Genomic DNA, 26,603 nt, shown 5'->3' with positions numbered 1-26,603 from the left:
TCTGTTTTCATTTGGGGTCTTTTTGTGAAAGATCAGGTGAATTCTGAGAAACTTCTTGGTAAAGTGAAATCTAACCATCATTACTGTTGTTTAGTGAGGGCCTTGCTGACCTCTCAGGTCCTCACATCCTTTGGTTCCACAAAGAACTGATTATCACTTAAAATGGGGAAATCTAACCCAGAGAAACCCAGCACTCGCACACAGCTCTGTAAAGAAATGTTCAGGAGAAATGGAACAAGGATAGAGCCTGACAGAATTTGTAAGAGCATTCATCGATTACAATGGAGTCAGAATTCATTCGGAAGCTCCATCGATGGTATTGTTTCTAAGTTTAATACACCTCTTTTATTCCCAAATCCCTTAATCCAAATAAAGGTACTGCGGGTTAAACCACTGAGCCTCTTGGGCTTGCCGATCAGAAGGTCTACGGTTCGAATCCCCGCAACTGGGTGAGCTCCCATTGTTCGGTCCCTGCTCCTGCCAACCTAGCAGTTCGAAAGCACATCAAGGTGCAAGTAAATAGGGACCGCTACAGCGGGAAGGTAAACAGCGTTTCCGTGTGCTGCTCTGGTTCGCCAGAAGCAGCTTTGTCATGCTGGCCACATGACCTGGAAGCTCCTGGCGAACCAGAGCAGCACACGGAAACGCTGTTTACCTTCCCGCCAGCTCCCTCGGCCAATAACACGAGATGAGCGCCGCAACCCCAGAGTCGGTCATGTCAGGGGTCCCTTTACCTTTACCTTTACTCAAAAAGCTGGGTTAAGTGCTGGAAATTCTATGTTGTTGGTTTAGCCAAAAACTCAGACTAGTCAAAGAAATTTTAGTCTCTCCAGGGCATGCACAACTTGCTGAAGTAGTGTCAGGATGGAAAACCAACTGAGAACCACCATGTACATGACATGGAAGTCCATAAGGTAAGAAATGATGGATATAAATGTAATAAGCAATAAACAAAAAAGTTTCAATACACATATAGAGAGATCATAAACATCAAAGATCAAGCTGAACCAGTGCTGGTTCCATTGAGGAGGCCGGGAGGCAGATGGGCAAATGCATCATACTCATAAGTATTTTTATAACAATTTAAACAGAGCCCTTGGTAATTTTTGTTCAGATGAGAAAGAGATCAATAATATTGATATAAACTCTTCCACTGATACGTTTAATTTTTAATTCAGGTGCTACTTAAAATGCAATGTGTTTGTAAGCATGTGGTGTGTGTTTGTGTGTGTGTGTACTTCTCTTCAGCTGAAAATGAAGAAGAAGAAGAAGAAGAAGAAGGAGGAGGAGGAGGAGGAGGAGGAGGAGGAGGAGGAGGAGGAGGAGGAGGAGGAGATAGTCCACCCACCAGGCTTACAATCTAACATATAAAATCCAAAAGGAAAAAGAATGGAATTATCTTTTAAATTTATTTTTATACTGGCTTTAATATATGTATGCCTTTGTTTTTTGCTTAAAATATTATAAGTCACTTTGAGTTGTCGTAGCAAAAAAGTGACAAATAAATTTAATAACAGTAATAAGAATAATAGACAGGGGAGCAAAGCTAGGCACCAGTTCTTAAATTTACACAATTCCTATAATGTCTCAAGACAGGAGTATCCAAAAGGAACTGATAACAAGATCCAATCAGAATCTCTAGAATAAAAGTGCTATATACTGCTGCATACAGTGATATCTCAGCTCGAAAGGATCAGATAGCAGGTGATGGGAAAGACTTTTTGCTTGTCAGAGTACATCAGGAGTAGCTAATATGGTGCCTGCCAGCTCCCATCAGCCCCAGCCAGCATGACCGATAATCAGGAATTAAGGAAGCTGTAGTTCAGCAACACTGAAAATGCCATATTGGCTACTCATGGTGTAGACAATATGGACCAGACGAACAAATTGCTGATAAGGCAGCTTCCTAGGTTCTTTAATATGGAAAATTCAATGGAAAGACTCTTTTTAGGCATTATCATTTGGGCTTGCTACAGGCTGCAGGGCAGGGGCATTTCTAACTAGGCTTAGGTTTAATATAATCCATTTTAGGAACAGGAAGGGAATATAGAGAATTTATAAATTATCCCATGGTGAAAGGTCAAGAAAGAAAGATGTAGGGGACACTGGGATATATCCCAGATGTCACATTCCATTTCTCTTCCTCAGAAAGTCGCACCAGCACACTTTCCCTCTTAAAGTGCATGTTGCTTTTGGCGTGCCAAAGAAATGTGTTGGGTCCACTCCTGCCAAGTTGAAGCACATCCTCAAATAGTCATTAAAATTCCATTTGGACTGCAGGGATGCCCTGTGCCTCAAATGAGGTGGTGGAAAATGGCTAAATAATTGCAGTGATGGGGAAAAATTGGAATTTAGATAACATCTTTAATGATGGGAGCTGTATGCAGTCATGCTTGAAAAAACATATCTAAATGTACAAGGAACTAACGAGTAAACTGGCAGTTGCAGTATGCTTTAGTATACTAGACAGCAGAGCTGAACAACAATCTCACTTCTTTTTATCAGTTTTTTAAATAATAATAATAATAATAATCCTAAATTAGAGCCGGGTCAATCTCAATATGTTTAATGAGGCTTACTCATAGGTAAGTGTACACAGGGTTGCAGTATCAAGTCTCTATTGATAGCAAAAGCACTAGATTGAAGGGGTAAATTTAAATTTATCCTTGTTTTAGTCTAAGTTAAATGATAATTTATTCCCCCCCCCCAAAAAAAAGTGTGTTGGCCAATGTCTCTAAATGATTAACATTAGAGCTACCACAATATTTTGGAAAGCATATAGTTAAATGTAAGATCAATCTTCTAGACTGTGGGCTTAATCTAATATTTTGTGGGTCAGTCTGGCCTGCAAGATTCAAGACCAGGACGATCAAAAGTTTCAAAGGGATTGGAGTAAATTTATTGTATATTTGAATAATAATTGCAAAAATCTGAAGACACTAGCAGGATTGAAATAAATCCTACAATGTAGACAATAGAAGTTTAAGAGCTAAACTGTGAGACAGGACTTGAAAGTGGAAAACCTGCTGAAGGGAAGGAGGGAAGTCACAAGCTCAGCAAAGCAGATTTTTTTGTGTTTGTTATTGTATTGTCAAAAATATTGTTTAAGGAGGAAAATAATAAAAATATATTTTTTAAAAAAAATCTAATGTTTTGTGACATTATGTATTTTATTAGCTGTGGTATATAGATCTGTGTTTAATTTTAGCCTATCTTGATTCAATATAAAGTTGACCTGCTGCAATTACCTTAGTTTCTAATACAGAAAGGAATCTCAGGAGGTAGCAGTCCTAGGAACTAGTAATTTGGAGTTGGTCACTGTGTCTGCATGGTTGTCCGAAATAAACAGGTTTATTATTAATATTCACTTATTATTTGAAATAAATGTCCAGGCAGTCATCAGTTATGTTACTGGGAGGGAAAGCTGGTTTCTGTGGTTTTGGTGAGAAATATATCTGTAAGAAAATGACAGATATATACTTCCCTCTTCTTCAAGTACTCTAAATAAACTGAGAAATTGTAATTGTACCAGTTGTGTCTCTGCTTTTTTGCCTATCTATATATTTGCATGTTGAACAGACCCAGAAACCTCCCCCCTAAATAAATTCACACATGACTTTAATTTTAGTTTGGTTTTTGGCAGAATTTAGGCCACAACTTTATTGGTTACAGAAAGTGAGTGGTTACATAGGCTCTGATTTGACTAGCTCCCTGCACTGTTGCAGGTAGCACTGACCCAGGGCACCAGCATAGGTCAGCCTAGGGTAAACACCCGGATAGGTGGAAAGCCAGGAACAGGCTATGTCCGCCTGGACTCAGGCATGGGCACAACCCCCTCACAGGGTTGACCAAACCATTTGAGTCCCTGGATTCCTTTAACAGAATACCCTTCACATAGGGATGGTGAGAGCATTCTCCCATCCCTATCACCTGAACCAGTGCCTATCCACAACCTTACAAGTTGTGACAATTTGCTACGCGGCAGGCGAAACAAATGGCAACAGCCAATCAGCCAAGTGGGGAAAATTCCTGCCGTGCCCCTGTCCCAACAACAGGCGACACACGACGGCATAGCAAGGTCAAGCACAACAAACCCTAAAAGTAGGGAGAGGTGGGCGGGTGTTCAGAATGCATGAGCCAAAAGAGGAAGCTCTGGGCATGGGCATATATAGGTCCCTCTGGGATATAAGGTCTGGGATATAAGGCAAAATGTAGTCACCTTTATTCTCAATTTTTGGAGTGAGAAACTAGTGTGCTCTCTCCTTCCAGTGTTTTACTTTATTCCTGGAAAAATTCCTGCCAATGCCCAGAGTATCAGCTATCCACATGGAAGACTACTTTCATGCAAATATCTATATACCATGAGTAGATCAGGGGGGAAAGACTGTGATCCACTGGCTCAATACTCAAAGTTTTTCCATAAAGGCTTCTAGGTCACAGTTTCCCTCCCTTAGCAAACAGTAGCATTCTGCTGTGTTCCCATTTGTTGGATCACATTTTTAGATCAGGTCTTCAGTTAAATTTATAAAAGTTTACATGTGGGTGAGAATTGCATTTTCAACAGAAACTGCAAAGGTATTTGGGGGGAAGCATGAAGCATATGAGGTTCTTCTGGAGAAGAGCACTACATCATCAGAGCAAAGGGACCATTATATATCTTGAAAGTGTATTATTCTTAAAGCTGTCAGTCTGATGATGTGTTGTGCAAATACTCTGATGATATGAAGTAGTGGAGTGTGGCAGTCAGCCTTCATTCAGTAGAAAGTGCAGCACAAGTATTTTACTTTAACTCATGTAGTGCCATGAAAAGTGGAAGATTAGATTGCTCATTGATTGGCTCATCATGAGGTTGTTTGAGATGATATGCCTCTTCCTGGCCACCCAATCCAATTTTGTCATCAACTGAATGTTTTTAAAATGTTACAAAAAGACATGGGTATAAATTCAATAAAATGTAATTGCAGGAATTTCCCTGAGTGTCTCATTCAAGAGGAAGAGAAATGACAGCATAGTTCATTTGACTCAAGCTGACAAGATGGCTTTTATACATAGGTAATCTGCTTCAGAGCAGTGACTCAAAATATCCTAACCATTTTGCAATGGTGTTTTCAAGCCAACAAAAAGTATTAATGCCCTGACTGATTAATTCAGTGTTGGTTTTGATTCCATCAATTTATTTAAGAAAAAAAAGTGCACCTGAAATATCTCGGAAGTTTCTCTGCATATTTTCTTGGATTTAGAAAGGAGTCCCGTTTCTTCAAAATGAAAGTGATTCAAATTCAAAAGCAAACTTCTGAGTCATAATTTAGTTTATTATTTGTTATGTACTGGCTGTTCCTAGCTTTTGGATCTCTAGGAAGAGGCAGCTTACACCCTTTCTAATGGACTCCCCTTCCTAGAAAGACCACCTTCCACCAAGAGACAAAAACCTTTCTTTTGGAGATGTTTGGTCTTTTGATTTTGACTAGGGATGGATGAATCAGCCTAATTCAGTTGTGTGTGTTCCACTGCTGCTCACTCATATATCCCTCTCTCCTCATTTTTTACTATTTTCCAAAAAACATGTACAAAAAATCTATATATAAAATATTTTTATTATTTTTGTTGTTCTAATTACTGGTTTTTTTAAAGTAAACTAACTTGAACATGTTTTAAATAAATTTGAATGCTTGTCTTACATCGAAGCTATGGTAGTTGTAGTAAACAAGTGTATGGAATTATTATCTAGCCCATTGGACAATATATCTGACTTTGTACAGGCCCCCAGCCCCACTATGCTAGGCAGGACTGCCGCTAGCAGTTTTGCCTTTGATAATAGCTAGCAGAAAGCCACAAAGTGTGGTTTCAACACAGGGGTGGATCATCAGAAGCTTTCAACCTATGTGATACAAAGCTGCATGGGACCTGATCCCCAGGTTTCTCTCCTGTAGCCTGGAGCTGGTGGAACAAAAAGGACAACAACCAACAATTCTGCCACCCCATCTTCTGAACTGGCATCCAGAGCCCCAAATGCGGTAAGAGACCACCATTCTGTGCTTCCCTGAGTTCAGATTGATGTGTAGTTGTTTAATCATTAGTGAAAAGGACCCAAACTGGAATAGGTCCACATGAAAGTATCACTAAATCCATATGTAACATTTGCATAGTATTGACTGATAAATGCAAGCCAAGCAAATAATGCTAAGATTAATTCAAAATCTAGAATCATGCTGCCAGTCTATGAATTAAGAGAATATTCTGTTTTAAGACCTTGCTTCAGTTCAGGAAGCAAACTCCACATGATTGTCTCTAGAAGCTAAGAACATTTGCAGCCCAGAAACCTGGCAGGGATGGATTGAGGTGTGAAGCAGAGGCTGTCAATAGGACCGTGTACAGGCAGCCTCTGCAACATGCAAAAATCAGAGAATTCCAAAAAAGGATTTCCTCACCATATTACACAATACAGTATCTGACTATACTCTTAAAGAATTATTCCATGGCAACAATTTAAGTCGTTTGCATGACTTAATATGATCTGCATTTAATCCTTATAAGGTACCCCATATATTCTGGCGTATAAGACGACTGGGCGTATAAGACAACCCCCAACTTTTCCAGTTAAAATATAGAGTTTGGGATATACTCGCCGTATAAGAAATATGATCCAGCGTATAAGACGACCCCTGACTTTTGAGATTTTCCTGGGTTAAAAAGTAGTCTTATACGCAGGAATATACAGTAAATAACACTTCCTGTTCCATAAAACTAACAAGATTCTATATTGAATAATGCCTCATGCAGCAGGTCCAAAGTTGTTTCATTCTTGACTCTGCTCCATTTTCAGCCTATTTCTGATGCAGCATGTCTGGTGAACTTCACATCATCTGTCATCAGTTTATGCTACCTTATTCTTACTTTGAAGAAGTTATAATAATAGGAAAGCAAATGCCTGTATTTGCTTGAGGGTGGATCTCTTGTACATGTTCATTCAAGAAATATTAGTGGATAAGCAAAGGTCTCTGGAAAATGCAATGGGAAAGTACTATTTTGCCACATCAGAGAAACTAAGTATGAAAGACACATGTTCTGCCTAACTTTCTTTAGACAGTTCATTGCCTTAAAGCAAAGGGGGAAATCCATATTGAATCTTTCAGTTTCTTGACTCTCAACCAACTCTAAGTAGGCCTATAAAAAAGATGAATTAAAAAGGTGTTGATAATGAAGTCTTGCCATTGCAAGGCCAAACAGTTTTAGTTAAATAGTAGCAGAAATGAATGTCAATTTAAAGACTGGATTTTCCTCTTCATATAAAATTAACCAGAACATCTTCTTGATCTTCCCTTCTTACTCCCATTTGTTTATCTCTGTCACATTTATATTATATTTCACAAATAAAGTGAAAGAAAGCACTATAATTTTTATAAATGCATTCAAAATACCATTATATTTATTCATACACAATCTGTATCTTAAAGCAGTACGCTCATATGTTGCAGGAGTTATCACATCTTCTATCCATTGATAGAGGGCCTTAGTATTATATTTCCATTGAATCAATAGCAATACTTGCTGGAAGTAAGGACACGAAAAGACCATCTATGTTAACCATCTGTCAAACCCCATAAATCCCTCCTCAAAAAAGTATTATTTATGCAGCCTAATACTTTTCTCCCACTTGCTTATCTCAACTTCTTAGCAACCCTTTATATCAACTTTTAACATTTACCAGTAATTATTGACTTATTATATTTGTCCTTGTGTAAAATCCCATATTGGTGGTACTTTTGTATATATCATCCCCAGCTGCTGTTTCCTGGAGAAGATGAGTGGGTCTGAAGAAAATCATTCAGTTACTGTCTAGTGTCACCTCTTTTATTGGCAGTCAGCAAAATTGTGCCTTCGCATCAACCAAATCAAAACTGACCAGACAATTACATGGAAAAAATGCAAAGCATTCATCTCTTCAAGTTTAGTTCTGTATCATTACATGTTCCTCACAGATTTCTCACTAACTTAGCAAAGTTCTCTTCTTTTTCAAGATTCCTCTGCACCTGCTACTGCAAACTAGGAACTCTCAGCTGTGCAGATCGTTGATGCTGTTAAACTATAACAGCATTGATCACGCACTGAAGTGGAAAGGAACTGGTAGGAAGCTGTCTTAGTTTTCCAGATGAGTAGTGTCTCAGATGATTGTGCATTTGTGGCCCTAATGTTATCGGGAGTTCCAAAAGCTGGATACAAAGTCCCCTCTCCCTTGCAGAAACTTTGGGCTTCTACAGAAACCAGCATGGAAGGATCATTCACATGTGGGCTGTCTTTAGGGAAGGGAGAGAAATTCAGTTTTGTTTGAAACTACACTTCTTGAAACAATAAGCAAACCAAAATGCAGCCATCCTTCAAAATTCACAGTTCTGCAAATTTTGCTGTGCAGTTCTCCAGCCAAACAATGCATGCAAAAATGCATCTTTAGGGCAAAGTGTGCAAAAAAATGCATCTGTTGGGGGGAAATATACGAAGGTAATGGCCATCAGTGTGGCACAGGTGGGTGCTCTCCCAACGATGCATGTCACTGTCATGGTGTCAGACTAGCTTCAAAACCTGCACCTGCCAATCTCACCGCTGCCTTCCCCGCCTTGGGGAAGCCAGGAGAGCAACAGAGCCCCACCCGTGCCTGAAAAAATGTGTATGTTAGTTAAAATTGTATACAAAACATAATTATTAGAAGTTAGCACTTAAATGCTAATGAATTTTCATGAGAATCGCTTCCCTTTTTTCACAATTTGCTGTGGAAATGTGCATAATTGAATTGAAGATTTTAAATATGAGAACTAGAAAAAAACCAAAATTGACGGATTCATTCAACCCTAGGCTTTCCTTGATTAGACTAGGCTTGTGGCAATATTATAATCAGATTCAATCTTTTGAGTTCCTTGAGTTGTCTTGAGTCTTGGGTATTGCTCTGCTCGTTGCAATGGAACTGCTGATATTTTAATGTTTTCCTGACAGCTTTTTCCTCAGCACTGAATTAGGCACATGTGCTATACATGTAATGCACAACTATTTTAGAATATTTGTTTCGGGCTATTTTTAGAATATTTAGAACCATTACAATCAGTGAACATTTTAGAGTATTTCAGAATGGTTATAGTCCTGAATTTTGGGAATCTTTCGAAAAGTTGGGGTTGGCAGGATTTTTATACATTAGTATGGAATGATAGTGATGATATTGTCTGTTCAAAAACACAATCAGGATACAATTAGTGGTCCATGTTTGATCACATATGGCTCAGAGTTTTCATCAATTAGGAATCAGTTATAACAAGCAGCTGAACTGCTTTCTTCAGCTTTGGTTGAATCATTCATAATTCTTAAGCTAGTGATTAAATGTCTTACTTGCCTCCTGTTTGTAATATAGATTCTACCTCTGGCAAATAGATCTTTTCAAACTTTAAAAACAAAACAAAAAACAACAACCCTGAAGAATTCAGATACTGTCACTGAAGAGAAATTTTTACTCTAGTCACAGACAGAAAAGTTATGTCTTGGAATCCGTAGAATGGGGGTCACAAACATGGTGCCCTCTAGATGTTTTGAACTACAACTTCTACTAGCTCCAACCAGCTAACAAACTGCCAGGAAAAAAATGTTTTATTTCTGGCCATCAAATTTATAGTAAAAATAATTATACATTTTTGGACCAGGGATGAGGAATCTATGCCTGCTCCCAAATGTTACTGGACTGCAGCTCCCATAATTCCTGACAATGGGCCATGCTGGCTGGGACTAATGGCATTTGGAGCCCAGAAATAGCATTAGGGTCACAGGTTCTGCATCGCTGTGTTAGACTAAGCACATTAATTCTGTTGATGGCTCTGATATACCTTGAGATGATCCATGCAGGTGAAGGAAAACAGCACTGAAGTGGTAAAGGAACATTTTTTTATGTAGATAGGGTGGGAAAGAATGGATTTGGAAAATGTTTAATATTAAATGTATTATGAGAAGTAACATTGGAGAGTTTGTTATAATATGGGAGCAGCAATAATTAATTACATGAATAACCAAATATTTATTTTTTTTAATTTATATTTTTGCTATTCTCCTCATCTTAAATAAAATGCATCACAAACTCTTGGTGTTTCTGCTTAAGGAATCTTTCTTAGTGGCTATTTTTGTTTGGGCAAAATGTCCTGATTGTGACTTTTACCATCACAGTCTACAGCTCCCTTCTCACAGAGAAGGAAGATAAAGAATCTGCTTCTCTGTGGACTCAGCTACATTCGTAAAGATAAAGAGCATTCTATGCATTATAACACTGTGACACCAGATGGTGCTGTGGAGTTCCATCTTTCACCAACAGGATTTCCCTGCATGGAGTTTACAACATGCTTAACTGAATCACTTTTTTGATGTCTAGATCCAACCTGTAATGAATTTGTGTGCTGGTGCAGAGTGTGTGATAACTGAGGCCAACCTTTCTCAGTCTTGGGTCCACTGATGTTGATGGACTACAAGTCCATCATCCTTGACCAATGATCCTGCTAGCTAGGGATAGTGGGAGTTGTGGTGCAACAACATCTGAAGACCCAAGGTTGAGAAAGGCTGTCTTAGGTTGTGACCACACCACATTTAAACTACATGATTTCCCCCAAATAATGTTGGAAACTGTAGTTTGTCAAGGATGCTGAGAATTGCAGTTTGGTGAGAGGTAAACTACTGTTCCCAAAGTCTTTGGTGGGAGTCATGTGCTTTACGTGTTGAGGTACCAAGACATCCCCCGCCCCCCAACGACTCACACATCACTCAGAATTTAAGTTTAAGGTTTTTGGCATTGATTTGGCCACAACTTTATTTAAATACAACTAAATGTGAGTGGTTGCTTAGGCATTGGTTCCTGCCATCTGTCCCGTGCCTGCGACAGATCTGACTCCTGCTAGCAAGCTAGGGAAGCCAGTAGGTGAGCACCCTCTGAGAGAGGATGGGGCAGGGAGCCTCGCCCTTCACCTCTCCCACAGATGCTCCCCGAGGCTCATGCACAGTCCTAGCCCCTACTGGGGATACAGACAAACATGTGGAGCCCCCAGGATTCCTTTAATGCAATACCCCTAAAGGCAGAAGCAATTTTGAGGGGCAGGCCCAGCCAAATCCTTACCCCTCCCCATCCAATTTGAACCAACCGCAACCTTACAAGTTGTGACAATTTGCTACATAGTAGGCAAAAAACACTGGGCACCAGCCAATCAGCCACGTGGACAAAATTCCTACCAGGCCCTTGCTCCAAAACAGGCGACCCCATGACAGGCATAGCAATGTCAAGTGCAAAGAACCCCTAAATAAAGGGAGAGCAGGCGGGAGATCCGTTGTAAGCAGAAAAATCACTTGCAACATAACAATTTCCCCAGCAACAGCAAAACCCACCAATCACTCATGTGGCCATCCAAACTGACCCACCCAACAACCCGGGGATGTCTTGTTAACCCTTCCGCAACCTAAGCTCTCTTTAAGGGGAGAACTCGCTTTAAATGTATGCAGGCTTTTACTGTTTTGAAAGGAAGGTTGCACCACGGTTTTAGAAGTATAATTTGTTGAGGTCATTTTGTTTTGTACCTGTTGCTATCTTAGTTTTGTTTTAGTTTATTCTATTCTTATTTTGTGTTGCTGTTTTAATTGGTTTTAGAAATATATACCGTGTTTCTCCAAAAATAAGACACCATCTTATATTTATATTTCCTAAAAAAAACCACACGGTGGCTTATTTTCAGGGGATGTCTTATTTTTTATTAACTAACACTATTGCTTATTTTCGGGGTATGGCTTATTTTCGGAGAATTAGTGCGTTAAAATATATTGCATGCTGCCCTGTGGCCATATGGCGAGGAGTGGTATAGAAATAAATAAATAAACTGTAAAAACAATCACGTTGGTCTTTCTCACCAGATGTGTACTCCTGGTTGGAGTATCAGCCAGGTGAGAATGTCCCTCACAATCAGCACTGATAGTTGAAGCTATGTCTTACAGTGTGGCATCCCAAATGTGGACGGGCTTCCAGAATCTTTTGTGATGGATTTGGTTGTTAGTCTCACTTTTTCAAGCTTTCAGATCACCACCAGTGAGCTTCAGTGGCTCACTTACAATGCCAAAAAGCTTCAGACACTTGCATTATGCTTCCACCACCACACACACACACACACACCTTGGCTTGTTGGAAGCATCCCTGTAACACATGTTAAAAGCTGAAGACAAGCTGTGTACTGGTTGTGCTAGAAGAGCAGCTTGGATGAAATCCAACTCCCCGAACCAGTTTCCTCATTATAGGATCTCTCCTGCTTCTCCTGTTGTGTTCCAGACAGTGGATTAATGACTGAGCTACAGTATATGCTTTCTGCTAAAAAGCTGACTTTTGATAACTACAGCCAAGAGGGAGGCAGCCATTTGAATCCATCCTCAATGAGCTTTCAAATAGGCTTCCCCCCTTTTTCAAATGGGCAAAGTTGTCATTAGCACAACGTGTCTTCTGGAAGTGTACCTAGTGATTCAGAGTAACCAGTCTAATGATAATTGAAGCAGGTGCCACAGTGGTTTGCAGAACATACTCTGAAGGCCCTGAAATGAGGGCAAATGCTCTATCTATCCAATAGTCAGGCAGGCTCTGTCCTCCCTTATGCTATGTTCTTAAGTAATGACTTAATTTAAATTTAAATGCTACAGGTTTTTTGTGTTTTTTAACAAGCCGTTCCGCTCAGTTGATTTGGAAAGGAGATACTGCCATCTAGGGCCAGCTTCTTCCCTATGTACCTCTGTGTGTTGTCACTGGGGCATCTGAGGTTTTGCTTTGGCTACCATTGCCGAATGAAGTCTAGGGGACACCCATTAGGAGGGGTGGCCCTTTTCCACAGGGACATTAAGTGGCAGCTGCAACAAAATGTAGCGGAGCACAGAGCTCCTGTTCAGAACTCCAACTAGCCAGCCACATCCTTTTGCAGGAAGTTGAGCCATTTTGGGGCATTCTCACTTGTTTTGGTGCATTCTGCAAAACTTTGGGAATCCCCCAAGCCTCCTTCTTGAGAGAAGATGGTGGCATGTTGACTATAAAAGGATCCATGCTTTGAGAAGGAGCTCACCATGAATATATATGATGCTTTACTGATATTAAATTCTAAGTTACCTTTTTGGGGAGGGGGGTAAAAAGTGGGACATGAATTGTTAACATAAAAATAAAATAAATTGTATTTGACATGTATATTCCATTTGATAATATTCAAGATGGAAGCAGAGTCTGACCCAGACATGGGGCCAGATTCAGATAATTGTGCTAGCGGGAGCCAAACACAATTAGCAGGGCTTTCCCCATTTTCGTCCACCCATTCACCCCCAGATTAACTTTTTGAGGGTTGGGAGAACCCCCAGAACAGTTCATGGGATGGGAGAAGATTGCTCTGTCAGGCAAGCAGAAATGTGTTCCATTGAGTTCCATCCTTCAATTCAATACACATACTGTGTTTTAAGAAGTTGGGATGGGATTGAATTACCCTACTATATCTCCATCCATTCAGATCACAATCTGTCAGAATTATGGCTAAAGTTTCCCATATTATACTCCCCCCACCCATTTTCAAAATAAAAAAGGCAGTTACAATTCATTGCTCGTCACTTGCTACTCAATTTAGCAACTTAGCTGACAATATCATTTCTCTTAAACATTGTGTCCAGATCCTGTTTTCCTGATTACTAGTACAGTTTGGCTGTTGCGTTACAGAAAACGTTCATTTTTGCTCTGTAGGATAATATGGTATGTGTTTTTTGGGCACATTCCAGATAATAAAACTCACTTGAAAACATCCAGGTCTGTTTGGGAACAATGTGTGAACAGCAGCGAAAGTGACACATTCCATGTTATCATACTGGCTCATGGGATTAATCTCAGGAGATATAGAGTGACTGCTAACACTTGGGCCTGAGAGAATTTTCTCAGAGAAACAGCCCATTTGTGGTGCTCATTTGCATCCCTACTGCTCCCCAAGGTGAAGATGCTTCTTCTCTGACTGACTGATACTCAACACTTGTTATGTACTTAGCTCTTTACACAGCAGAGCAATATGAACAGCCCACATGGGCACAGTTGTGTCCAAACAACTGTGTGTGTACTCAACATAAACTAGCATATGCTCCGAAGTGCTCCTAAGTTCTATAACAAGTGAAGGGCCTCCAGTTATGGAGCTTTCAAACTACCTTGGGTGCTGAATTTAGATCTTTATTTCTGGAGTGTTCACAAATAGCCAATTTGACATGTGCAATACCCAGCACTATTTGCCACTAGCAGCAGTTATTTAGTATTAAGAAGGAAGTTTATAATAATTATTACCTTTATACCCCACCTTTCCTCCAAGGTGAGGTCCATGGTTCTCTTCCTCCCCATTTTATCCTACAGTATTGCTCAGTAAGCTTAGTTATCTACAGTATGTGGGGCTTTTCCAACCCAGAACATCTGTGTTGCTTAGTGACACAGGAAGTTGCCGTACACCGAGACCCTCTAGCTCAGTATTGTCTCCATTGATGGACTCTGGCTCTCTAGGATTTCAGACAGAGAGTCTCTCTCAGCCTGCCTGGAGTTGCTAGGGACTGAGCCTGGGATCTTCTGCATGCAAACCCTCTGCTACAGCCCTTTTCTGATGAATCCCTATTTTCTCCAGCTGTCTTACAGCTTTGCTCAGGGTTAAGGAAATTAAAGAACACTGTATGTGACAATGTGTGATCTTTGCGACATTTAGAAGAGATTTATATCAATCTTCAACACGTTTGCCACAAATAGAGGTCTTGATTTCATTGTTACTGCCGAAACTGCTGCTACTTCCTCCTCCATGCAGCAAAATGCCCAAGTGGCTCTGTGAAAATGGGTGTGAGCACAAACAATAATAACAACGTAACTGCATTTAAGGTCACAAAGCCTTGTAGGCAACAGCTACCATTATAGTCTAGCTCTTTCTGCAGCAAGGTGAAAAGCAGAATGAAGAAAGGATGAAAACATGGCACAGTCAGTTACCTTTTGGTCAGTCCAAAAATACAATATTTCTATACAGTGGAACCTCGGGTTGCGGACATAATCCGTGACAGAGGCACGTCTGCAACCTGCAGCGTTCTTACCCTGCAGTGCTGCATTTGCGCACACACATGATGAAATTTGGTGCTTCTGCGCATGCGCGAGCGGCGAAACCCAGAAGTAACCCTTTCCGGTACTTCAGGGTTTCCCAAGGTCCGTAACCTGAAAACGCGTGACCTGAAGCATCTGTAACCTGAGGTACCACTGTATTTGGTTGTATTTTTTTTACAGGAAGTGAGGTGGCTTTGCTTTTTTCCCTCCCTTGCACAAGATGAAATCCATCTGAAAAAATCCAAAGAGACAGACATTGTGTTTTAAGAGCAGACTTGTCCTGACATTGTCCCTCTATTCTTAATGTACCTGCCAACACTACTGTTCATTTTGCCTTGATGAAAAGGTAAACTCTCAGTCTCTTGACCAGCCACTGACACAGCATAAATTCCCCAAATCATGGAAGGATAATGCCTTTATCTTCCCGGGTAATGGTGCTAGAGAGGACAGAACTTTGTAGGCACAGTGCAAAAAATATCATGCCATTTCTAGGAAAGTGCTAAAGACTGGGGGGGGGACCCTTGATCTTATGTTCAGCCTTTGTGAAAGCAGGTAGGTATCCATATTGGTCTGACGTAGTTGAAACAAACAAGCAAACAAAATTCCTTCCAGTAGCATCTTGGAGACCAACTAAGTTTGTCGTAGGTAGGCGTGTTGGTCTGGCGTAGTCAAAACAAAATAAAGTGCATGCACACTTCACGAAAGCTCATACCAATAACAAATTTGGTCTCTAAGGTGCTACTGGAAGAAGAAAAAAAATCTTTTTTATTTTGTTTTGTCATTGGTATGAGCTTTCGTGTGCATGCACACTTCTTCAGATACACTGAAACAGAAGTAACCAGACCCTTATATATAGTGAGAGGGTGGGAAGGGGGTATTACTCAGAAGGGTGGTGGGAATGGGTGATTGGCTGATAGGTGTGGTAAACCTGTTGACGACTGTTAACGAATGCAATTGGCCTTACAGGAAAAAGCAAGGGGTGAGATGGCTAAAAATAGCTTTATCATGTATAATGAGATACGAGTCCAATGTCTCTATTCAGACCAGGTCTCTCCATGGTTTTAAGTTTGGTAATAAGTTCCAATTCAGCAACTTCTCTTTCCAGTCTATTTCTGAAATTCTCTTGTAATAAGATAGCTACTTTGAGATCTTGTATAGAATGTCCTGGAATAGAATTGTATAGAATTTCAGAAATTTTTGTGAAAGCAGAAATGGAACTATGTCAGTTGCATTGGCTTAGAGATAGGTGGTGCCAATAATTATCATTGCAATACAAAATAGGTGAGTCAAAATAACAAAGAAAATAAACCAAAAGATGGTTCCATTAGCCTATGAGATGAAGTTCCAAAAGTTGGTTCAAAGTGGAACATTTACAATTCAGAGTTTTAGGAACATGGGTTGTTGTTTAGTCGTGTCCGACTCTTCATGACCCCATGGAACATAGCACGCCAGGCACTCCTGTCTTCCACTGCCTCCCGCAGTTTGGTCAAACTCATGTTCGTAGCTTCGAGAACACTGTCCAACCATCTCGTCCTCTGTTGTCCCCTTCTCCTAGTGCCCTCCATCTTTCCCAACATCAGGGGCTTTTCCAGGGAGTCTTCTCTTCTCATGAGGTGGCCAAAGTATTGGAGCCTCAGCTTCACGATCTGTCCTTCCAGTGAGCACCCAGGGTTGATTTCCTTCAGAATGGATAGGTTTGATCTTCTTGCAGTCCATGGGACTCTCAAGAGTCTCCTCCAGCACCAAAATTCAAAAGCATCAATTCTTCGGCGATCAGCCTTCTTTATGGTCCAGCTCTCACTTCCATACATCACTACTGGGAAAACCATAGCTTTAACTATACGGACCTTTGTAGGCAAGGTGATGTCTCTGCTTTTTAAGATGCTGTCTAGGTTTGTCATTGCTTTTCTCCCAAGAAGCAGGCGTCTTTTAATTTCGTGACTGCTGTCACCATCTGCAGTGATCAAGGAGCCCAGGAATGTAAAATCTCTCACTGCCTCCATTTCTTCCCCTTCTATTTGCCAGGAGGTGATGGGACCAGTGAGTCAGGCCATTGGGTCATCTGCCTCTGAATTGTCTACACTGACGCGTTGCAACTCTCCAGCATTTCAGGTAGGGTTCTTTCCCAGCCATAAAGTACTTGATGCTTTGGATTGAATCAGTATGAAAAGCAGGGGTTCTACCATGAAGCTATGGCCCTTTCCTTAACAAGTCAAATTTTTGAAGCAGTGCTCCCTTGTCTAGTAGCCAACATTTCTTTGCTACCAGCAAGGCAGGGAGCATTGTTCTCACCGCTTCAGGATGATAGTGGTGATTGACATTTGTGATTTGAAGAATTAAGGAGACCTACGTTGGATGATCTGAAAGTTACCCTTTCACATTGCTCCAGTTTTCTCCTCAGCTTTTCTTAAGTTCTGCTTTGTCTTGATACCATTTCCTCAAGGGTGCCTTCAACCTCCTATGTTCTCCTTTCCCTCTAAATGCCTTCATCTGATTTACCATCTGATGGAGCACTTGGGAGGCACTTTATTTCAACTCTCTGAATGACAGCTAATGTTTTCATTACTTACATATTCATTCGACTGATGAAGTATTCTGCAATCATAACGAATTAAAGTGTTGCACTTTCACATTTGTTTGCTTTCTGACTGGCAATGCAGAAGCAGCTTGTACTATAAAAGTGAAATATATAAGCACAATCACAGAAAGGTAAGAGTTTAGATTCACTGTCTTTATTTTTCTCATGTCAGCATGCTGTCATTAAGGGTGAGGAAAAATCCAACTTTCTTGGCACTTAAAAGTGAACCTACATAATTCAACTTTAAAAAAAAAACAAATTATGTTTATTTATTAAATTTGTATAGCGCCTCCCACCTGAAGATTACAGAGTGGTTCAAAACAAAATGAAAATGCAAAATACATAATAAAGCAAAAATGAAACTATTTTTAATTATTAAATTTGTATATATTCAAAGCTGCATAACGGAAACAGCCATTCTGCAAAATTCACATTTATCCAGTTTTTGGAATGCAATTCTTCAGCAAGGTAATTTGTACAAAAATACATATACCAGGGCATCCCGAGTTAATCACTACTATTTTCTCATAGTACTTTTTTTTTTAAAGAAAATTAACTGTCACGGTCACCCTGACCTGCGCAGCACCCCCGGACGTTTTACAGTCTATTGATGACTGCGCCAACGACAAATAAATATCTGCTGTCACTTAATAAGCACTTCAGACCAGGATAGTGTGAAAGTAAAAATATGTTGCTTTATTGTTCGTACATAAGCGTAATGGTTTCAGTATTAGTCTTAGAATGTTCCAAATTACAGATGTTTCCTATACCGGCCTATTACCTCTAATTATAACTATTACCGGCCTATTACCGCTAAAGACAACTAAATGTATTTGTAAGTAAGCACACAACTCTCTATCCTGTCTGATTATAACCCACCATCTATGCTCCACCTCAATATTTAAAACCAACTCTCTCTCTCTACTAATAACCAACTGACTAACTCCAACCAACTACCTCAACTTGTAACTGACCACCAACTGACTCTCTGACTCCAGGGGTGGGTTTTTATACTCTGCCAGAGCCCACCCCTTGGGTTCTAACAGTTCTATTTTATTTAACCCTTAGTAACCCGGCTTAACGTTTAGGCTGATTGCCACAGTAACCTTTGTATATGAAAGAACGTAAGTGTGGTGCATTTAAAGTTCTCAGTGAAAGTACTAGTAAGAAAGTATAACTCATTCACAGTAGCTCTTAACAGCAAAGCAAATATAACTTTTTTTTATAAAAACTGGATTACACAGAACACTGGGGCCTTTTGATATTCTGGTCAAGTTTCCTGTTGTGTTTGATGGATTATCATAAACAATAGAGGTCAGAGTAAAGTGCCCCTCTCTCTAAAGTTTAGCAATAATGTCAAGATGTTGACTTCAGATGAAACATCATTACACTTTGAAGCGCAAGTGAGCAGCATGGTGAGTGAGGTACCCCAGTGTCGTTAGCAACATCATAAACAGTCGGTTTCGAATTTCTTTTAATTAGACCCAGGAGTCTGTTTTAAGCTGATAAAGAAAAGTTCTGTGTATGGTTTCTACAAATCATACAAAGTATAGGATGATGCGATATTTGGTAACAATTCAAGAAAGTCTAATATTGTGATGCACAAAAACAGACTGGATTAGGTACATGCATTACACACAGAATTTGGTCCCAAACTCCCCCCCCCCCAAGAAACCCATGTTACTTTTGAAAAACTCTAAAGGTATGAATGATATCACTTAATATGAGCAGCGCCAGCTCCAGGTTTGCGGAGGCCCTTAACCAGATCACATGCTGAAGTCATATCGTGGGACAGCAACATGTGTATCTTGGTCAGAATCATTTCTCCCGATTGGAGCAAATTCAGTGCCAGAGTGGGCCCTAAGAAAAGCAATGGGCACTGATCTCACACCCGGCAGAAAAGGTTGAGAAGTGTGTGGATACAGTATTGTCCAGGCTGTCCACTACAACCAGCTCCATTGCCGAAAGGTCTCCAGTGCTCTTGCTGACCTGGCACTTCAGAGATTTTCTAATTGGCTGGCAGAAGAGCAAGCATGGCTCAAAGGACCATCATTATATTTGTTGGGTGAAGTGAGGATACTGTTGCCCATTTGACACATTGGAGATCATGGCAAATGTGAGTTTCTGATGCATTGGTGAGGATAGTAGTGTCATCCCCACACTGAAACATTAGAAGCTCTGGAGATGTGCGAGGCTGAGATCTGAGTGAATACTGCAGTGCATTGCACCATCTATTTCAGATGCTACAATCTACTTCATACTTATGGCAGAACAGAATGGCTTCAATCCACAGCTAGTTTAAGAGTTCAGAGGATGATACTGGTCCTCATGCCAAAAAATAACTCATACTGGCATCTTGAACCATGTCATTAGCATGTCTAAATGGTTGTGTGAGACAAACATTGTAATAGAACACAGTTCTGGATATCTGCAGCTGCAACAAATCTTCAACTAATATATTAATACAAACTTTTGTTAGCTGCAAAGATCTGGCACAAACAAGGGTTGATGGAAGGTATGCATGACTTGGATCATATTAACAACTCTGAAATCAATACGGCCTGCTGGAATGCTGAGAAACAGATTATTTGCCCGCTTAACTAAAATCTGTATCTGCAATGTAAGAAGGTTCATTAATGCACATTTTGATAAGGAAACTATCCTGTATTGATTTCATTGTGTTTATGCTCAGAATGAAATATATTTTCCTCTACAACATGCTAAATTGGATGGCAGTAGGGGAAATGGCTGGCCATTTACACAACTGCCTTTCGTTGTAAGAGATATGATACATTTCAAGTCAATTATACCTGTGAGCAAAATCTGAAATCAGTCAGCAAACCCAAGGTATTTTGAAAACATCTTTAATGATCTCCCTGCAGCAGTTCTAGTAACGATGAAAGTCTTGAAGGAATCTAGCAGAAGGAAAATGGAAAGAAAAATACATACTGACAGTTACTGACAAATTCCTTATTGACATATTAACATGGTAGACATTTGGGTCATTTCCAAGGAAAATCTGCATTATTGCATAACACAATAGAGAAACAAAATCCGTGAATGAAAATGCTCATTTCACTAGTTGATGATCACAATACAATAAGTGTATTGACATATAAATATCAGGATCTTATAACTACAGTAGATATACAGATTAGGAGGAAAATCAAAGCATTGGAAGCAGAGCTTTCCATTTTTCCTTATTGTATTAAATAACTCTTTTTTAAGGGAGATTTTTTTTCTCCTATCATGTTGTAAAATATAAACAATATCAAACCAATAACATACCAAGGTTACGTAAAACGCATAGGCAAACACACTCAACGTAACCAGCTGCACAAAAATATATATAACTCTTCAATATATGTAACAAAATAACAAGGATATATTCATAAAGTGACAACAAATTAAGAGCGACACAGTGGGTAGAAGTCCCACAGAACTAGTTCATACATAAAGCCCCAAATGTTCAAAATGTGTACTGTATCGGTCCGCTTGTAGCCTCTGTATATTCAAAGGGCCAACAGGTATGCAAAGGAAAGTTCGTAGCTGTTCCACACGTTCCACAAACAAGGATTTCCAGAATAGTCATCCTGTTTCGCCCATCTGGGCTTCTTCAGTGGTAAAGGTAAAGGGACCCCTGACCATTAGGTCCAGTCGTGACTGACTCTGGGGTTGCGCGCTCATCTCGCATTATTGGCCGAGGGAGCCGGCATATAGCTTCCAGATCATGTGGCCAGCATGACAAAGCCGCTTCTGGCAAACCAGAGCAGCACATGGAAATGCCGTTTACCTTCCCGCTGTAGCGGTTCCTATTTATCTACTTGCATTTTGACGTGCTTTCGAACTGCTAGGTTGGCAGGAGCTGGGACCAAGCAACGGGAGCTCACCCCGTCACAGGGATTCGAACCGCCGACCTTCTGATCAGCAAGCCCTAGGCTCAGTGGTTTAACCACAGCGCCACCTGGGTCCCTTATATAGAAGTACAAACTTCTATATAATAGAAATGAATATAATACATTTATCTCAAAACATACAAACAATATAAGCAAGCGAACCAAAGTGTACATACCATACAAGGTTCAACAAGATCATGATTCTAATGACCAATGGTTGCTAGCATAAAGTAACATTGCTGTGGTCTCCAGTTATATAGACAGTAACATCATACAAACAAATTCAGGTGATAGGAATCTACAGATCCAGAGTCGCCTTCTTAAAGTGATCCACACAGCCATACTGATATGAAACCATGGATAATTGTTATTTATCTAAACATAGTTACTAACTCATAAGAAACAACTGTAATCAATTTCAGTGTTTAAACCTGAGGGATGTAAGGAATTCAGCAAGAAAATGAATCTAGTCTCTTTTTGCATGAGGATTTTTTTAGCCTGTTGTGTAGGTCCCTGATATGCCCAAATCACAAAGAATGCATTATCCTCATCCGAGTGGGATGCTTCAATAAAATGTTGTACCAGAGGAGCATCTATTACATTAGTATGGCTGTGTGGTATGTACACTTTGGTCCATTTGCTTATATTGTTTGTATGTTTTGAAATAATTTTAATTTAATTAAATATATATTTGTAACACAGTTCCCTCTATATTAATGGCAACCATAAATACATTCTGACTTAATGTAAAACATATACATTAAGGTAACACTGATGGAAAATTGAAATTCATAACAGCATACGTTTCTGCAAGTAGATCAGATATCTTTCAACATTCTTGTTCCCACTGGAACATAGCTGTTCCTCTTCATGCATATTTTATAATTTATTAATGTGAACATTTTTGCTGAGTGAATCATTTGCCAGCAATAATGTGTCTGATGAGTTTAGCTAGTTTAGCTCCCCCCGCTTGCCCCAATCCCAAATTATCCATAGGAAGAAATCAACTTTGTTAAATCCATTTTTCTTACCAATATATGCCAGAATGCTGTGGTATGAGATATAAAATATCAATAGCTTTGTCGAATTCATATGTTACATTTATGTAGACTTGTGTAGACTTTTACTGATATGGTAGTGTCAATTGGTTGCACGCGGAAACCATGTGAGGATTTTGAGTAGTGCAGATGTCAGACTTGGCCCAATGGCAGGGCAGAGCCAGCCCAGAGGAGGGCCCTGAGGGTGAAGTCCTAAGGCAGGCATCCCCAAACTGTGGCCCTCCAGATGTTTTGGCCTATAACTCCCATGATCCCTAGCTAACAGGACCAGTGGTCAGGGATGATGGGAATTGTAGTCCAAAACATCTGGAGGGCCGAAGTCTGGGGATGCCTGTCCTAAGTCCTAAGCCACCACAGCAACCCCAGAATTTCTCCTGTTTAATGGACAGGAGAAGAGTTATCAACACAACAGGTATCTTCTGTTAGCATACACGCAGAAGACCTGGGCCACCAAGCGCCCCGGTAAGCCTCTGCCGGGTGTCTTCTGCCTCCGGTAGCCAGCTGTAACACGATCCAGGCTCCTTGGAGTCTGGACACGTTATCTGCAGAGTCCATTGCAGCGATCAGTGTGGTTTGGCAGCAGCAGCAGCAAGAAAGAAGACTCAGAGAGAAGTCCTTGCATATTTACAAGCGTTTATTCTAAAGCATCTCGGAAAAAAGACCAAACGTGTCTGTCTTCATCAGCAAAGCAAAAGCAAGAGAACTAACACAACAATAGTACAACAAACGGAAATATACATCATGTGACACATTCAACATCCTCTTCCAAGCCTGTTCCTGTTTAAGGTGGAACAGAATCTACTATGAAATCCTAACATCTTCTACCTCCACTGACAGAGGCAGTATGCCCGTGAATACCAGCTGCTGGAAATCACAAGTCGAGAGATCACTACTGCACTTAAGTCCTGCTTGTGGTTTAATTAATTAATATACTGCCCTATACCTGGAGGTCTCAGGGCGATTCACAGAACAAAAAATAAATAAAACCCACAAAATATATAATCAAAATAAAGCAACAACTCAATAACATATCCCCCCCAAAACCCCACATTTTAAAAGGGCATAGAATGTCAATAAACCAAAGGCCTGGTTAAAAAGGAACATTTTTGCCTGGCGCCTAAACGTGTATAATGACCTCTCAGGGAGGAGACACACAAAGAAGGGCCTCAAAGATGATCTCAGAGTCCAGGTAGGTTCATATAGAAAGTGGTAGTCCTTGAGGTATTGTGGTAGCCAGTGCAGTCGGACCAGGATCAGGGTAATATGCTCAAACCATCTTGCTCCAGTGAGCAACCTAGCCGCTGAATTCTGCACTAGCTGAAGTTTCTGAACCATCTTCAGAGGCAGCCCTACGTATAACGCATTGCAGAAATCTAAATTTGAGGTTACCAGAGAATAGACAACAGCAGTTAGGCTATCCCTGTCCAGATAGGGGCATAGCTGGGCCACCAGCCGAAACTGATAGAAGGCACTCTGGGTCACGGAAGCCACCTGAGCCTCGAGCGACAGCAAAGGATCCAGGAGGACCCCCCAAGCTACGGACCTGCTCCTTCAGAGGAAGTGTAACCCCATAAAGCATCTGGTTGGCCACTGTGAGAGCAAAATGGATGGGCCTTTGACCTGATACAGTAGGGATATTTTTATATTCTTAGAAGCAGGTTAGACAAGACTGTCCTGGAGAGGGTTAAATCAAGTATATGCAAGTTGGACCCATTTTGTCATCTCTTGTCTGGTCTTCTGGGATGGTTAGTGATTGGGGCTGGCATTGGAAGCCTCATACAGCTGTGAATTCTATACTGTGCTGATGTCCACATAGCTACATTCTTTTCTAGAAAAGACTCCTTACTGTGGCCTCCTCCCACTGGTCAGAGCACACAAGCTGAATGCTACAAGTGGCTCTATCTTCTTTAACTTCCACAAAATTTATACATGTGGAAAAAATTGATGATATCAGCATTCAGCTGGTAGAGTCCTTTCCTGCCATATGACCTCTATAGCCAATTCTTCCACATTGTGAAGGTGCAGGTGAGCTGACTGTGCTGGACAAAGCTGGAACACTTCTACAAAACCAGGGCAATTAGAACAGCAGGCCCCTGGCTAAAGAAAAAGACAAGCCTTCATCTGGTTCTATTAAGGTGGTGGTTCTAGATCAGAGTCACAGCAGCACACTGATGAAAGTTCACAAATAACCCAAAATACATCTCTGGCAAATGCAGGCAGATCTATAAGGTAAATTGTGCCTGCTTGTGGGGGGTGGGGGTGGGGTGGGAATGGACGAGGAAATATTTTTATCCCTCCCTCATTAAATAATAAAACATGGGGTTCTAGAGCCATGAGGCTGAATGAGATCCAAGAAAGAAAGAAAGGACATACTTCTTCACAAAATGCATAGTTAAATGATGGTCTTACTCTGAATATTCAAGCATTTTAAAAAAAAAATAATTATCTGACTAAAGAAATGCTCCATGGATTTGCCAGATTATATATCAGTCTTCTCCACTACACCACCACCACCCTGAGTGGTGAGTCAGGGGTAATAATACGGTACTTTCACTGATTTTTGCTTTCTTAGAAACAAATAGCAGCATGCTGTTTTTGCAAAAATGAGAATATTAATGGTTAAATGCTTGTGTTATTCATTCTTTTCAAGAACAGACAGACACACATTTATTAGTCGTGGAATCACTATAGCTGTGGGAATCATTCATTCTAATTTTCTGACTTTTGTGCATTTAAATTCCCAATTATGGTGATGATGCCTATTAACATAACTTTCCTGCACAATGTTTCTTGGGAAATGTAAAAGAAAATGGTCATATATCATCATATTACATTCCTATTCAGTAATTCCTGCTTATTCCTTCCATCAGTTCCTGAAGGTAAACTGCTACAGATTTTTAAGAAGGAGGAAATTGAAACATCACACAAATATACACACCATTGTGTGTCATGATGCCCCATTGAAGGAATGCATAATCAGGTGCTAACATGACCACCCATTCTCTTCACTAGAGTTTTTCAAATGCTACAATTCACCCTCTCTCCCTTAATCTCACAGTGCATACATTAAGTTTACACTCCAAGTGTGGGTCAAGAAGAACATTTCCACATATCTGAAACTGGCTATTATACATGATGCCTACCTATTTTGCACTTTCTCTTCTATGGCCAGATTTTGCTACATGAAGAGAAAGATAGCATAAGGAGAAAGTGCTGGATTAGGTCAAAGGCCATCTAGTGTGCTCTTCTTTTCAATCCCTTGTGTGAAATTATGTGAAATTAGGACCTTTTTTGCTTTGGTGTGTATCACCGTACAAATGGTTATATTGAATTGTATTTGTCATTTGGACAGATCCTTTATAAGATCCTTGCAATCCCTCTTTGTTCTGATCATCTTGAACAATTTGGTATTGTCAACAAATATGGTCACCTCACTACTCACTACTTAACCTGAATTCTTGATCATTAATGAACAAGTTAAAAAGCATGCACATCTTGGAGGAACTAGTGACTGGTCAATAAGAGGACCTCTCTTCTTATTTCATGCCTGCTAAGTTTAGTCAGGAATCTTTGGTGGGCTACTTTACCAAATGATTTTGAAAGTCTAAGCAACAGGATACTATCTATCTAGATGTTTGTTGATACTCTCACAAATAGATTTAGAATGGCAGATTAATAATTGTACCAAGTTTAAATAAGATTGGCATAAGCAGCATGGAATTGTGATATCAGTTCACAACTTAATCAACTGCAGTAAACAATATTTAATTAACCCTTTCCGTTGTAGTCATTCTTTCTAAAGAACCTTCTCTATAATCATGAGTTTATCTTGGGTAAAGAAGACACATTTTTTAAACTCCAAAGAATCATGCTGAGTGGACCTTCTCCTTCCAAGTAGCTGAAGAAAGAAATGCACATCCAAAATCAATAAACCCGGAGGAGGA

This window comes from Zootoca vivipara, chromosome 4 (genome assembly GCF_963506605.1).
Source record: "Zootoca vivipara chromosome 4, rZooViv1.1, whole genome shotgun sequence".
NCBI lineage: Eukaryota > Metazoa > Chordata > Lepidosauria > Squamata > Lacertidae > Zootoca > Zootoca vivipara.
The sequence above is the reverse complement of the archived record's forward strand: the minus strand, read 5'-3'. Positions refer to the sequence as shown.